General features: G+C 46.7%; 1 protein-coding gene across 2 annotated transcripts in view; it reads left to right on the forward strand.

Annotated features, from left to right (window-relative positions):
* The first annotated feature begins 9,223 nt into the window (after positions 1 to 9,223).
* CAMKV (CaM kinase like vesicle associated) overlaps positions 9,224 to 16,380 on the forward strand; it is an 89,694-nt gene continuing 82,537 nt past the window's right edge. Inside the window, exon 1 of one of the 2 annotated variants that reach the window (XM_077326043.1) lies at positions 9,224 to 9,560. The gene's annotated coding sequence lies outside the window, so the exon portion shown is untranslated. The remainder of the gene's footprint in view (positions 9,561 to 16,380) is intronic. The other variant, XM_077326042.1, reaches the window with a different exon arrangement.

The following is a 16,380-nucleotide window of genomic DNA, read 5'->3' on the forward strand; positions in this document are numbered from 1 at the left end:
ATATTATCCATTTACAAATTAAAAGCATGCTTTAAAGGGAAGGCTTTACATCATCTACAGAAGCTGGATAACAGCTTCCTTCTTAACCTCTGTGCAAAACGGGCATGGATTTACCAGACCAACTAGATGGATGATCTGGGATGTAATGAAAGAGTTTTAATGGTCCTTATCATGACCTGGAAATATCTTTCTCCCCTGCCTTTGGAGTGTGGTACCAGCAGACTAGAGGCACAAACAGAGAGACAGCTAGAAGCAGTGTCAGCTTTAATTTGGATTCAGGAAGAGGAGAGAGAACCAAGAGTTTTAGCTTCAGTTTGCTGTACTGAGTGCACCTGGGGGGTTATGGTCATTCTTGCTGTATCTTTAGAGGATCTTGAATAGGATTGACAGTTTTGCTGCTTGTGTTTTTAGGAATCTGCTTTCTTCTAATAGGCTCCCCATAGTGATTTGTAAGTAAACAGATATTATGGAGGCACTAGAACTTCGGAGTGTTATTTCATCTGAGGGGAAGACAGACTGACCATCATGGCTATTCACTATTACCCTCTTGTTAAGAAATAATAAAATATAGGCATGCAGAGATGTTAATTTATTTTTGAAAAATATTTCACTTAATCATTCCTTTACTCATGCATCAATTTTTATAAAGAAACAAAGGAACAGATAAAGGGAAAGCAGATTATTGCACTGCTGGGCTTAATTAATCAGCACAAAAATAACTGCTACATATTTGCTCGGAAAATGGCACTTTTTGTAGCCAAAATGATGAATAGAACTTTATTTTTAGTACAAAGCATCAGGATTCATTTATTTAAAATACAGTATGTTTTAATGTAATTAATTAGAGTACAGGAAACCTTTTGTTACTTCAAGGGAAGTTTGTGGGAGTTTTCAAAGTTTAAATGCACAGAAATCTATGCACGTAAGTAGTTTTTAGAAGCCAACATTTCTAGTTAAAATAGCTTCCACTCAAGTAGTAACAGGCAAATTTTAAATATGATGTGCCAAACAACCTTAGACAAATCAGTCATCTCCACAGTCTCCATTCCCCATCTATCTATAAAATGAATTAACAATATAGATTACTTTCTGCGTACTATTCAGTACTTTACATCAGGGGTAGTCAACCTGTGGTCCTCCAGATGCATTTGCTGGCAGGGGCTCATGAGAATTGTAGTCTATGGACATCTGGAGGACCACAGGTTGACTAACCCTGCTTTATGTGAAAAGAAGAGAGTAGGATACAAAACCATACCAGGGCCAGGAAATCCTGCTATAAGCTCCACTGGTATGTTTATAAGAGGTTAGGGGAAATGGCAGGCTATGAAGGAAATCATTCATATTTCCCCAGGTTTATCAAGTCCTGTTAGAACGATTCTTGGGCAATCAATGCAAACCACACAGGCAGTGTTTTCTTTCCGCCTGGGACAAAACCTTTTCCTTGTGTTTTTTATTTTAAAAGTTGGTTAAAAGTAGCAGACTCTAATCTGGAGAACAGGGTATGATTCCGCTCTCTCCCATATACAGTCAGCTGAGTGACCTTTGGTCAGTAACAGCTCTTTCAGAGCTCTCTCAGTCAGACCTACCTCACAGGGTGTGTGGTGTAGGAGGGGAAGGGAAGGCAGTTGTATGAGACTCCTTAAGGTAGAGAAAATTGGGTTATAAAAACCAAGTCTTCTTCTTCTTCTACTACTACTACTACTACTACTACTACTAAGGGCATAAATAGAGGGAAGGAAAGGGTACCATAGCATCTATTTTGCTCTTCTGGCATATGGCATGGCTGTTCTGAAGGCAAAGCAGAATGAAGCAGGTTCTAGATAGGTCCTGTTGGCTGCTTATATCATTTGGTCCTTCCAGAAGCTTCTAGTTCCTGATATTGATCAGGATCAAGTGCTTTACAGAATCACACAGCAAACAGCCCAAAGAAATCTGAAGTCAGCCAAACAACCTGCAGTCAGACACTGATCTGAAACCAGCGTTGAATGTATACATGAGGGCAAGCCGAAACAACTTGTAATCCACCAAACCAAATGCAGCCATGTATGGTGGGCCACCACAGGCATGATGAGCTTCTAGCCTATCTGGGACTGGAGAATCAGGCCATTTGTCCTTGCTTTAGCAAGTTACAAGTTGTGACTTTATTACTGACTAGAAAGGAAGCCCATTTTATACAGGAATAATATGGGCACTAGGCCCCTGTGTTACAGACGCGGCGAGGCTGTTTTCAGGCGCGGGAGAAGGGCTCCGGGCACCCACCCACCCGGGAATGATGTGGGGCCTTCTCCCAGTCCCAGGAGCAGCCTCGCTGCATCCGCGACGCCGCAAGGCTGTTTCTGGGACCATGGGAAGGGTGGCGGCCAGGCAGCCAGGCGGCCAGGAGGCAGCGACCTGGGGGTTTCCCCCCACCTACCGTACAGGAGCTGCAGGTGGCGCAGGCAACCAGGCATGCGCGGGAGTCCACGCATGCGTGGTTCAGTGCAGCAGCGTGGCAGCTGGAGGACGCCGTAACGGTAAGGAGGGCAGCAGCGAGGGGCCGGGGAAAGGAGCGATTGGGGTGGGGGTGGGAAGGGGCAGGAGGGCGGCAGGGCGATAGGCGGCTGGTGGGCGTCAGGTCATGGAGCTTGGGTGGCGGCGCGGGAAGAGTGTGTGTGTGTGTGTATGTGTGTGTGTGCATGTGGGGTTCGTGTAAATTGGCGGCGGGGCATGGTGGGAAGCGGCCTGGGGGGCGAGGGGGGTTAGTTCTGGGTGGGTAGCTGGGTGCGTGTGTGTGTGTGTGCGTGTTGGAAGTGTAGCAATCGGCAGGGGCGTGGGAAGTGGTCTGGGGGGCGAGGGGGGAGTAGGCGTTGGTCGGGTGCATGTGTGTGTGTGTGTTTGGTGGCGGAGAAGTGGCGGCAGGACAGAAGGATGGAGGGGCGGTTTGCGGTAGTGTAGTTGGGAGGGTGGGCAGAAAGGAACAGGGACGCTGCAGCGTCCCTGCTCCTTTCCCAACTGGGAGGAGAGGTGGGCTGGGAGGGCTCACCGGCTCAGAGGTCTTCTTTGTCTGAGCGACAACTCCCCTGGCGGCCGAGGCAAGGCCAGGCCAAGCAACCAATGGAGAGCCGCGCTTTGCGTGGCTCCCCATTGGCCGCTTGGCCCCCGAGTGGCACTCGGAGTTTTTATCTCAGACAGGGCCCGCCCCAGCTCCTCCCCAGGAGCCGTTAGCCGCTTATTACTGATTTGGGACCATCTCTTCCATTATACCCCCCAAAGAGCACTAAGACGTAACAACTGAAATATGCTCAGGGTTCCTACCCCAATGAGGTGAAACTGGCCTCAAACAGGACCACGGCATTTTCAGCCCTGGCCCGCCCTGCCCTGCCCTGGTTGAACAACTTGTCCCGTGGGACCTTAATCAGTTCTGCAGGGCCTATAAGACAGAGCTGTGCCACCAGGCCTATAGCTGAGGCCAGAGAACATCAAGAAGATGCTGACCTCCCTGTTCAAAAGTTCACCTGTAGGAACCACTCCAAATTCTCCATTTAGCCCCCAGTCATCCATCCTAATGCTCTATGCAAGAAGAGAATTTTATATGTGAACCAATTGATTTTTAAACTGAATTTTACATTTCAAAATCAATATTTTATTTAATAAATGTGTATTTTAAATCATTTTGGAAGCTGCCTGAGGAATTTTGGGGTAAAAACCTAAAAATTAATTAATTAGTTAATTAGAAACTGCCCATGCAAAGAACCTGCTCAATAAGACATTCCTGATCACTTAGGTAAGCAAATCATCACCTCCCACAAAGAGATGACAAATAAGATGGAAAGGTTTAAACAGAAAATTCTCTGTTGTCTTTCAGTGAACTTATCTGGACCTTCATGACATAAGTCTGCAAGCAAAATCTTATGCATCAAAGAGAAAATATTCCAGGTTCACTCTGCCGGATATCTCATCTCCAGTGGTGGTCATCTTTGACAGATCATAAATAAAATACAGCATCTTAGGCTTTAGCTGAAACATCAAATTAAAGTGCCTCAGTCAATACCCCTCACATTCATCCAGCTTATTTTTTTTAATTTAAAAAATAGACGAGGCAGCAACATTGCCGAGTTGACTTCTTTGAGCCAAACTGCATCCAGGGAGTAAGTTCTTTTGCGCTTCCATGAGTTAGAGGCTGAGGTGCCCCCATGGGGCAGCTGAGTTATAATTCTTCCAAATGCAAGCCACAGTAGAAACCATGGTTGATCGTTACCTACAAAGAGATGGAAAGGTTTTTAATAGTTGATGCACAGCTCTTTTAAGCTGTGTGGCCTGAGGAGCTCTGAGTCTTTGTTTTTGTAATAATTCTAAAAATAAGCAGTTTGGCCTCTTTTCCTCCATAAAAGAGCGAGAGAAGAAGGTGTCTTGCTCCTGGGAAGTGCTTTGAACCTGAGTTTATCAAGGCACATTTACCTTTCCCAGAAGTTGACGATCATAAAGCAGTTATTCTGGGATAGTATCAGAGAGGATACGACACTGATATTACTAATGGCCAACTTTTTATGTATCTAAGTGTGCTTCTCCTTCTCCATTGTAAATCAAAATCCTTTCAGCAAATGCTTCCCTTTTTTCTTTGCTGCTCAGCACTTAATGTGTTAGAGGTTTACAATTCTATATGACAGAAATATTTTAACTTTGAATTTAAAATGAAACCCAGGTTCTTGTGTAAATCACATGACTACAGGCAGGAATCAAGAGACAACACCATAAAAGCTATGCATAGATTATTATTGCATGGTTGTTCCTGTTCTTATAGTGCACTTAGGCTCAAGAGCATGAAGGAGATAATTGTTACCTATGAGAGAAGTCCATGTTCATAAAACGCAACAAATAACTGATCCTATGCATGCTTGCTTGGAAAAAAAATTCTCTAAGTGCAATGGGACAGTAAAAAGACAGTAAAATTAAACATAATGCTAATATGTAATACTAGTTTCAAAGCCCATCTGTAAAAATGGGCTTTGAAAGGGGAGTACGGGGAAGGGAGACGGGCGGGCGCAGGCAGCCACCCACCCCGATCTATGGCAGGCACCCTAGCGGGAGTGGTCTAGGCGGGCCTCGTAAGGAAGGGGAGGCGGAAGGAGCCGGCCACTCACCTGGCAGGAATCCTGGGTGCTGGGGACGGTGCGGCCGTGGGGCTGTGGGCGGCAGAAGGGCGGGAGAGACAGTGTAGGCAGTCGAGTTGGGGCATCGGGCGTGGTCCTGTGGCCATGGCGGGCCTGGGGGGCAAGTAGCGCGGCTGAGGGGTGGTGGGCAGCATGGCGACGGGGAGGCCGGTGCAGCAGCGGGATGGTGCGCACACGTGGTAGAGGGGTGGGGTGGGGCTGCATTGGGAAAGGCAACCAGGCATGCGCCGGAGTCAGCGCATGCCTGGTTCAGTCTAGTGCTATGGCGGCGGCCACGCGTGACGCATGGCCTAGCCACAGCACCACTGGAATGGCAGGAAAGGGGTTGGAGGTGGAGGACGGGGGAAAGGTAAGGCCGCGCAGGGCGAGTGTTGTTCAGGCGGGGAAAGGGACAGGCGGAGTGGGGGTGGAAAAGGCGGGGATGGCGGCAGGCGCTGGGTGTGGCAGCGGGATCAGAAGGGGTGTTGGTAGCGATGGGGCATGTAGCGGTGGGTGGGTGCGGGCATGTGTGTGGGTGCGTGTGTGTCATGGTGGAAGCGGGGGCAGGGTTCTTGGGGGCAAGGGGGTAATGGAGGGGAAGGGGTTCTTGGGGGCAAGGGGGGTAATTGAGGGGTGGGTGGGTGTTTGCATGTGTGTGTGTGGGTGCGTGTGTGTAGGAGTGGACGCAGTGGCGGCGTGGAAAGGGTTCTGTGTGGGGAGGTGGGTCTTTCACTGTGGGTGGGAGCGTGAATGTGTGTGTGGGTGCGTGTGTGTCTCGTAGGGAGGTGCGGCGTCATGGGCAGGGGCTTGAGGGAGAGGGAGTAGCTGTAGCCATGTCTGAGCCTTGGGGCGGGCGGGACAGGAGTAGAGACGCCGCGTCTTCGACGCGGAGTCCATGCTCCTGTCCCGAGGGCAAGGGGAAGGTGCCGGGAGGGCTCACCGTGTAGGAAGGCTGCTTGTCTTTCTGCACAGCGAGTCCCCTGGTGGGCGAGGCTGGGCCAAGCAGGCAATGGGGAGCCACGCGATTGCCTGCTTGGTCCTCGAGTGGCTCTCTGAGGGGCGAATCAGGAGCCGCTTCACGGCTCCTGATTCGCCCCTCCGAGTTTTTATCACGGACAGAGCCTGCCCTAACTCCTCCCCATTAGCCCTTAGGGCTTTATTTTATCCACTCTGCAGGAGCGGTTAAAGATACTGCGATATATATTGTAATATAACTTTTTATGTATTTATCCCATACATTTTTGATATTTTAATCAAATTATTTTGATATTTCAAACATATGAGATGCTGGATCTATACCAAGCTTGGATAAGAATCTCCAAGCCTTTTGCGGGATGAAGAAATTTAGAAACTGTTAGTGATCTACAGAAGTCTCGACTTCCAGGTGCCATCCCACTCATCCTGGGACTTCCCCACTCATTTAAAAGAAAGTTCCACCCCTTGAAATATTTGACAAGATGGCATAAACATGAGTGGATGTCAGTGGGGCTTGCTATAAACTGTTCCAGACAACTGAGTAGGCTGGGCAATGATGATGATGATGATGATGATGATGATGATGATGATGATGATGATGATGATGAAGATGATAAAGCACAGGGCAAGACATTTCATTTGATGCTGTGGCAGCATGTAGTATATGATGGAGATGTTATAGCTGTGCCTTAGGATTCATAGTCCTTAGGATTCATAGTATAAGTAGCAGGATTTCTCCTGGACTGCTGATGAGGCTCCATTTGCAAAGAAGTAGTGCTAGTGCTACCCTCTAGTACCCAAGCATCCCTCTCAGCAGCACAAATAAGGACAGCATTGCCACCCAGGCAGTCCCCTTGCAGAGATGGATTCTGCCATGACTAGACCCAGTCTCACTGGGTATACTTTAATTTGCAGCACAGCATAAAGTCTGTTATTCAGACAAGGGTATTCCTCTGACAGACATCCATTTGTGGCACATGTAAGCAGGGCTACAGCTACTGTGCAAATCCCTTGATGCTACTGAGGTAGAATTATTAACAAAATGCCCTTTCTACAGAACTGCAAAATGTGATTACTTACAGGCCCTGATTTAAGAGCCAGGGGATGGTATAATTTAGTAATTGGCTCACAAGCACTTCCAGGTACAATTCCATCTTCTCAGGTTATAAATTGTAAAGCTTAATGTGTTGCCCCCAGGTGATCCATGGCACTTCTGTTCCTTGATTTCTTACTTTATAACATATAGTTCACACTGGTGTGCCTCATAGACTTTCTTTAACCATAAAAAAAGACTTTCTTTAACCATCAACGCAGGTCCTGTTTCTAATGTTTCATTTCCTTGAATGCTAATTTTCCATTACAAAGCTGACTGCTCCCAAGTCCCAGGCCTATAAACACATAGTAAGGGTAAGGCATGCCTAAATATGAGCTGATGTCAGTGATGGTGACTCATCCAGAATATGCACAATAATAAAAGGAAAGATCTACATCCATAATAACAAGGCTCGGAACTCGGTGATATAAATAAAGCTTTATAAAATAACTATGAAAATGATGCGGCTTGCACACACAAATATGAAGAATCCCAAATTGTCATGTCTGGAGAGACCCACAAATATCACACCTGTGAAATCAGTGACCTGACAGTAATAAGGGAGGTTTGTATTCAAGGACATAGGTAATTTCAGATTTATTTACAGATGCAAAGAACCTTGCTGGTTTTCAAGCCAAATCTCTGCAGTGTTCAAAACGGTAGTGTGAGCATCTATCTATCCAGGGCACTGTCCATGGTGCTGTTTGCACTGGTATTAAAATAACAAAAGAGGAATGTCTTTGACTTTCAAGGGTCAGGGTTACTGGTGGTGGAAAAAAAGAGTAAAAGGACAAAATTCCTATGGAAGCAATTCAAGCTATGTGAATTGTATGAGAAGTTTCTATTGTGTCCAAGTTGTGTGAGGGGAATCAAGAGGAAATATTTTTGGGGGGTGGAAGTAGCTTTTAGAAGCCCTATCAAGGAATCTCTCTTCCTAGCATTAGCTTCATATTTATTTCTTGATTGTAAAACTCTATCAGGAAAAGAAATGCATTAATTTATTTCTTTTCTGAATATTCTACGTGAATACTCTAGGGCAGGGGTGGTCACATTGTGGCTCTTCAGATACCCATGGACTACAATTCCCATGAGCCCCTGCCAGCATGGTGCTGGCAGGGGCTTCTGAGAATTGTAGCCCATGGGCATCTGGAGAGCCAGTTTGGCCACCCATGAAGGGCATGATATTGGAAGATAAATGATGTGGTGCAGGACTTAGAAGTTCATCCCAGGCAGACCCAGGTTTGACTCTTCACTCTGCCATCAAGCGCACTGGTTAACCTGGACCAGTCACATTCTCTCTCTTTCTCTCAGCCTTATCCTTCCTTGCAGGGATGTTGTGAGAATAAAATGGTGGGAAAGGAAACACATCACAATAAAATGTTTTGTATGCTATCATATCCAAGAGACACACTTTTCTGTTGGCAGTTGCTTCAAGCTTTAGACACCTGGTCAGTTAACCAACAGTTGGCTGTCAGTGAGATACTTATTCTTTCTTCTAGTGTGTGCACTTCCTTATATTTTTACCACAGTAACTAAAAATAGCTGTTTTGCCACTAAACCTAGTACACCTCTGGTCTCTTTTTTTCCTTATTTGTGTTTTAGTCTTTTATTTCTGATGTATTCTATCACAATTGGATATTTCCCCACAGGCAAGTGCATTGTAGTGCCATGTGACAAAAGCACATACAGCAAGCATATGTAATTCAGCTCTGGAGTTCTAAAAATGATAATCAGCAGTAGATGATGTGGGTTATCTTGAATTGCTCAGAAATAATGAACTCCACAAATAGTAACAATGCAAATAGTTTACAGCTAGCCTTATTCCTCCGAAGGCAAATAAGAATGCTTCACCATTTCCATCTTCTCCTCTTTTCCTCTCCCTAAGCCTAGGGGTAGCTCTGCTTATCTCAGAGAGATCATTTGGTTCTGAACCTGAAAAAGGTAAGCTTTATCCGTTTCCAAAAGTCAGGGGAGGAGCTTAAAGTTTCCGGGTGACGTCAGCTGGCAGTGGCCCTACCCTTCCTGGGCGGGTCCTCGTCAGTTTCATCCTTTGCAACTTTCCCACTTGGAACTCAACTGAGATGCTCAACTTGCGAGGAGCCGCGGAGCACCGAGCGCTCTCGGCTCCATCTTCCGGCGCCGGCAACTTACGGTGGATTCGTACGCAGCAATTTCCCTTGCAGCATTCTTGCCGCCCGAGCCCCGAGAACATCCGGACGGTCTATTGAAGCGTCCGGATAGGCATCGGGAAGGCGCCAGCACCTGAGGGAGGGGGGCCAGTACCCCCTGCAGCCGAGACTGAGAAAAGCCCCCGAAGGCTCCCACCCCACTGATCTCTTCCAGCGGCCGGGGCAGATTTGCAGGTGAGTCGTGGCGCGCCGCGAAGAGCACATGCTTGCTGCAGTGTGGCGAAGGGAGGAGGGCTGCTGGAGCTGGTGTGGAAGGAGTGGGCTGTCGGATCGACATGTGCCTTGAGCCTCAAAACTATTTATGCCTCGAGAAGACGTGACGCTAGGGCAGTGGGCGCGGGGGGGGGGTGCCGTGAGATGGTGCCTGGCCCGCTGAACTTTCGGAGAAAGCGCCTTTGCTGCTGCGAGGCAACCTGTGGGTGTGCGCGCGTGTGCTCCGGTCGGTCGTTGCAGTGGATGGCCACGAGGCTGGCTGCGTCGCTTCCTTCCATGGTGTCCCTGAATCGTCGCTGCTGTCCCCCGCCTCGCGCGGTAGGGACAGTCCCCCGGCGCTCATGAGGGCTCCGGAGCCTCCACTTCGGGCATCCGGCGGGGGCGCTTCTCGAGAGCCGGTGACAGGCAGGGGCTGGCCGGGGCCGCGAGACAGTCGGATCTAGCCCGACGGAACTTTGGGCTGCGGCTCAGCCACCGCCGAAGGGACCGCCCGGCTCCTTTGCGGCTACGTGCGCCCCCTCCTCCCCCCCCCATGCGCCTCCCTCCCGCGGCGCTCTCCCGCCGCCCCGGCCACTCGGGCGCCCAGCTGGCCAAGGGGCTGGCGAGAGCAGAGGGGGGCGGGTTGCTTCCTCCCGGGCGGGAGGATCCATCGCTCTCGGAGAGCCGCTGGGGCGGCGCTGCCTTGGCGGGAACGGGAGGGGGCGATCGAGGGAGGGCTCCCCTGCTTTGGGGCGGCCTGCGGGCTGGCTTGGCCGAGCACACCCACCCCCACAGGCCGCTTGGGCTCCCTTCTGGCTGCCCGCGCCCCGGCCGTGCCTTCCGTCCAGCGGCGCAGGAGGCCAAAGCCGCCTTTCGCATCCCGAGAGCCCGGCAACGCAGTGGCCCTGGACGGGACGAGCCGCGGAGCCCCGAGCCGCGGGGGAAGAGGAAGGGGGGCTGAGCAGCAAGCAGGGCAAAGGCCGCCCCCACCGCCGCCGCCCCTGCTATTTGGATTTCCTCTCCCCGCCCTTGATCTCGCACTCGCGCGCTCATTTCCATGACAACGGCGCCTGGCACAACGCCGGGGCGCCGGTCTCCAGTGTGCGCGGGAGGGCTGGCAGCCGAGGAGCCGGCGGCGAAAGACTTCGGCCTGAGCCCAGCTGGCGCCCCGCGTGCCTCTCCCTCGGCGCAAGGCCCGCGGCCGGCCCGAAGCGAGCCCGCAGGATGGCTGGCTGGCTGGCTGGCTGGCAAGCGGACGCGCCCGGGCGGCAGGGAAAGTCAGGGCAAGGCGCTCGACCCCGGCGGCGGCGGCGGCCCTCAACTCTCCTGACCTGTGGCTTTGAAGAACAGCCTGGCCTTCCCACAATGACTCCGGGGGGAGCGGGCCTCAGGCAACACGTGCCGGGTGTCTATAAACGTACATCAGAACGATGCCTTCCAAAATCCCGATACTTCTATCTGTGGCTTCCCCAGTAATAGAATGCCCTTGGTTAGTCAGAAACCAGGCTCAAAACACCACCCGATTGAGCTCCTGGATGCCTGTTGTTTGCACAGCAATCAAAGGCGAGATAATCATTTAACTACCATATCAAAGGCTTTCATGGGCTCATAACTCCATTTCTCCTCTGGGTTCTCTCAGTACCTGTTGGCATCCACTGAAATCTCTTCTCCAATTTTTTTTTTTTGGGGGGGGGGTTGGGTCAGACAGACTGCTGCTGTTTGGAATATAATGTCTGCTGGGTAGCAAGGGACTAGGAAACTCCTATCCCTGTTACAGAAAAATACTTTTGTGTCTTCTGCTAACCCACATGGACTCTTGACAGTATATCGGGCATATTTTGACTGGGTTGGAGAGCAGGGAGGGAGAGAGATTTGCACAGTGTGAGAACCCTGAACAGACCCTGCTGCAGCCATTCTTGCGCTCCACGTTGGCTCACCTGGCCACAGATCCCCACAGCTGCAAGCGGCAAAGGCTTCTTTCCTTCCCATTAGAACTGTGAACCAATTAAGACATTTTTCTTGACTGATCACCTGCTTTTTAATTAAGTGATTAATCAGTTCGATGTAAATAAATTGACATACTGCCAAAACATTATAATGGGTGCTTTTTTAAAAGATGTGTAAGATGTCTTCTAGTGTAAAAAGCAAATCTACCTCTCAGGTTTAGAACGAAAGACCCTGTTTAATATTTTCACTTTCATTTCCTAGCACTGACATATTCTTTAAAAAAACAAGGATGCTCTTAACATGCCTTTGCTAATTAACCCACCAATTGCCTTTGCTAATTAACAATAACTTCTTAAGAGTATTAATCAATTGATCTACCAATTAAACAGATTAAAGCATGTGACCCTGATTTTCATGTTTCACATGGGAATAGCAGCAAGCCCACTCTACGCGCTTTGGGCTCCCTGGATCATAGAAGTCCACTCACTTATATCCTGTCGCTCCCAGGAATATTTGGGATTTGCTGCCTTCAAAATGATGATGCATACCTTAGACCATCTCAATAACCATTAAACTCACTGTTACAGTATATATGGATTATACTTTAACAGTAAAAATAAAAGCTTTATTTTTAAGTAAAAGTTTTATGAAGAAATCAATTTTGTAATCTGATATGAACTTAGAAACACCCCTAGCATGTTCATGTTAAATGCCGTTTTTAAACACAGCACGCTTGGAGCAAGCTACTGTAGCATAACGTTAAGCATGTCAGACTAGAGAAGCCAGTATTCAAATCTACTCAGTTAAGAAGCTCAACTGACTACCTTGGGCTAGCATTTCTCGACCTAGCCTATTTCACAGGATGATTCTGAGGATAAAATGGAGGAGAACCTGAGGTCTTAGAAGGAAATATAATGAAAATGTAATAGATAACTGACCCATTTTGAGAAATGTCAGTGTATAGTCCCTTATAAGCATGTATAGGATTTTAAAACAGCCAGTCTTATAATGTTAGTCTCTTACTGGTGTGTTGTGTAGCAAGTGGATAAGTCCTTGGAGAAGTAAGCCTTCCTTGAAAAAACAGCATAATGGATCACGATGCTTCCTCTGGATTTCTTCCTCTAACAAATCTGCCAGTTTCGTCCCTGAGAATGTTTCTTTGTTTTAAAGCAATGGGAAGAGTCAAGCCCTTCCTTTCTTTCTTTCTTTCTTTCTTTCTTTCTTTCTTTCTTTCTTTCTTTCTTTCTTTCTTTCTTTCTTTCTTTCTTTCTTTCTTTCTTTCTTTCTTTCTTTCTTTCTTTCATTTTTGTGCCGCCTTTCCCTCATGGGCTCAGGGTAGTTTACAACACATACGATAAAATCACAATGACAAAAACAGTTAATTTAGAAATTTAAAATTATTACAGTTATAAAATTAAATCTGGGCCTCTCATTCTAAAAGGAAAGAGTCTTTAATTTTGTATGTACATAGATCTCAAGTGGCTATTTGCATTGTTATCTATGTACATACAAAATTATTAAGGTCAAAAGAATAATTCAGGTCAAATAATTCAGGTCAAAAGAAGTTATTCAGGTCAAAAGAAAAACTTTTCTGTGTCATATGGAATCCACAATTTTATAGCCACAGAAACAGATCTCTTGCAAGTGCTTTAGACAACAATAACAGCACCATTTTGTTTTCTTTCTCACACCTGCAAACATCTCTGGAATGATCTGCATATGGTTTAATCTTCTCTTTGGACCGTTCAAATAGCATCCATTAGTCAAGCCAGAATTCTCCATACCTGCCTCCCAGGTTACACTCTCAAAATCAATACAGGAAATGGCGTGTAAGTGGAAATCCAAATTTTCCTATTGCAAGATCCATGTGTATTTGCAGAAAAGACCCATGAGCAAGAATATATTTATTTATTATTAATCAAACTTGAATGTTACTTTTGAGCTGATGGTCAGAATGGTAAAATACTTACATTATTCAGACAGGGATACTGGGTTTGAAATCCCCATTTGACTGAATTTCACTGGGTGACATAGTCCCTTCTCTCTCTCTCTCTCTCTCTCTCTCTCATCTACCTTGCAGTATAGTTGTGAGAATAAAATAGAAAGGGTGAGTCATACTCCCCTGAGCCCCTTGGAGGAAGAGTGGGATAAAAATTTTATAGCTAGAAATCTAGTCTCCTGATTGTGGGCCTTTCTTGTAAAAAATCCATATCAATTCTTCATTTCAAAGATGTATTTTCGTGTATGAGAAATATTATAGCACGAATATTACTTTAGTGCTGATATTCCACACATACAATCTCTCTCAAAAGACCAATATCATGTAGGCCAGACTTGGTACCCAGGCATAGTTTGTTCCTGGTCTTTTGCAGTCAGGTTATATGACAGTGCAAACCCATACAGGTTGCTCCAGTCTAAGCCCATCGAAAACAATGGGTTTAGGACCAGCGTAAGTCTGGAGCTTCTTGAGGCGCAGAGTGGTAAGGCAGCAGAAATGCTGTCTGAAGCTGTCTGCCCATTAGGCTGGGAGTTCAATCCCAGCAGCCGGCTCAAGGTTGACTCAGCCTTCCATCCTTCTGAGGTCGGTCAAATGAGTACCCAGCTTGCTGGGGGGTAAACGGTAATGACTGGGGAAGGGAATGGCAAACCAACCCGTATTGAGTCTGCCAAGAAAACGCTAGAGGACGTCACCCCAAGGGTCAGACATGACCCGGTGCTTGCACAGGGGATACCTTGACCTTTACCTTTAAGTCTGGATTGTGCTGTGAATTTACATACACAAACCCTGCTTTTTCCTTGACCCTTTATGTCAAGCAGCTTCAAATATCAAGTTCCACCTTCAACAGAATTGGTTCTGCTATTGTTCAGCTGCATGCCCCCTGGTCCTGAGCTCTCCATCATCCCCTGTTATGGACAGCAGTTGAGCTATTCATGCTGATGAATTGCACTGTCGTTCATGAACATAAAGCATCCTTAACTAAAAGCGTATTTTATATCCCGAATGACCTGTTACTACAGGGAAAAACTTCTGCCTCCTATTCCCTTAAAGTCAGGACCTCAGGCTATATTCTGTTTTACAAATCTTGGTATGTTTCATGGCACTGAGGGGTCGTTCCCTATGGCACTTAGACAAATACTTAATCTGTAGTCTCTCCATACATTTGCAGTTCCCTGTTCAGATGAAAAGCTGCCTCTTGGGAACTATAATTTATGCAGAGTCAGAAAATAGTCCCATCCCATTCCTCCCTCTCCCCTGCCTCAGACATTGAAGATAATTTGAAAGAGAGATCTCTGATCATGGTGTGGACACATCACCTTTAGAAAACAGTTTTCACATTTGGAAACAGGTTTTTCAAGGATTTGGGGGGAGGTTTTATATTCATCTGAAAATCTGCATAACGCATTTGGGTCAGAAATAACAGCTAGATAGAATAAATGTGCATATACAAGCATCACCTATTAAGGAATCCTGTGAGGATGTATCCCATGTACTTGTCACTTGGTAACTGAAAGTTCTGTGGGATTCTACATACTACAAGGAAGAACCTGGTATGCCATAGAAGTGAGATGGGGATTTATACATCATCATCACCATCATCATTATATGTACTTTCTTTATAGTCCGCTTTACTCACTGGGGCTCAATAAATCCAGTTCTCCAATGCAGCAACCACCCAGCGTAACATTTCCTACATTACAAGTGCATAACAGTGAAAAATTATTGAATGAGTTGCAAACATCATCCATAGTTGAACCATATTCCCAAGGATTCCCAAATGCAGGTCAGACTGCTTAGGATAGTTTAAAAGCAGCAAACATCGTAAATCTAGGAATTCTGGCTGCAGGGCTGGTCAAAGTGGTCCAAGAAAGGAGAATTTGCAGGTCTACGAACAAGCTGCTTTTTGAAAAGAAATGATCAAAGTGGCTTTTCTCTTGAGAGCAGATAATTGTTCAGTGGGGCTGAAGATCAAACGTGCCAACCAGCATCTGATTTCCCAGAAAATATCCCTCTAAGAACCACATCAGGAAACAACATTAAATTCATTTTAAAATAACATAATTATACACAGTATAGACAGAAAGTTACATTTCAACTAAGAAAATAGCAGTGAGAAGGCTAGGAAACAGATAGGATCAACATACCATGACAAAACGTCTATTAGGACTTCTAGTGTGCTTTGGAGGAAGATGGACTCAGTGGCTTGAATACCACAGAAAACCTCCATCAGTGAAGCAGGACTTCCTTGACTTCCCCTCTTGTTTTAGTTCAAAATGCCACCCACAGTGCAGCTCCTGGGGGACACGGGACCGCTGGAACAGGGGAGAGGGAGTCATAGGTCTGTAGCAGGAGGGCTGCCATCAGAGAAAATTGCCCACACCCTAAATTTTCTGTCTTCAAGCCATTTGTTCAGCACAGTTGCTTGCTCCGCTACTATATTAAACTAATTTCCTGAAAATCGAGATTGTATTTCTTTTTATGTTCAAATGCCAACCATGTTCTTCAAACTCAATTATCTTGTATGATAATATGTGATTCAGATGTATACTTCAGTAGAGATCTTCGGTGGGCTGTCCACTTGCTACTATTATTTGTTATTGGTAAGCTGCTTTGTGAAATGAATTGCCATCATTTCCAGTTTTCTTATTCTACAATAATGGTAGGCTGACTCATTTTGCATGTGAATTGAAATCCACTGTGATTCTTTTCATCATGATTCTTTTTAACTTGAAGCACAGAGACACAGGTTCAAATCCCTGTTCGACTTAGAAGCTCATTGGGTAACCTTGAAATAGACACAATTTATAAAAAAATTCCCCTACTACCTCCCAAGAGAACTGCTGAAGGCAGCTAACA

The sequence above is a fragment of the Paroedura picta genome, chromosome 3 (genome assembly GCF_049243985.1).
Source record: "Paroedura picta isolate Pp20150507F chromosome 3, Ppicta_v3.0, whole genome shotgun sequence".
In the NCBI taxonomy this organism is placed as follows: Eukaryota; Metazoa; Chordata; class Lepidosauria; order Squamata; family Gekkonidae; genus Paroedura; species Paroedura picta.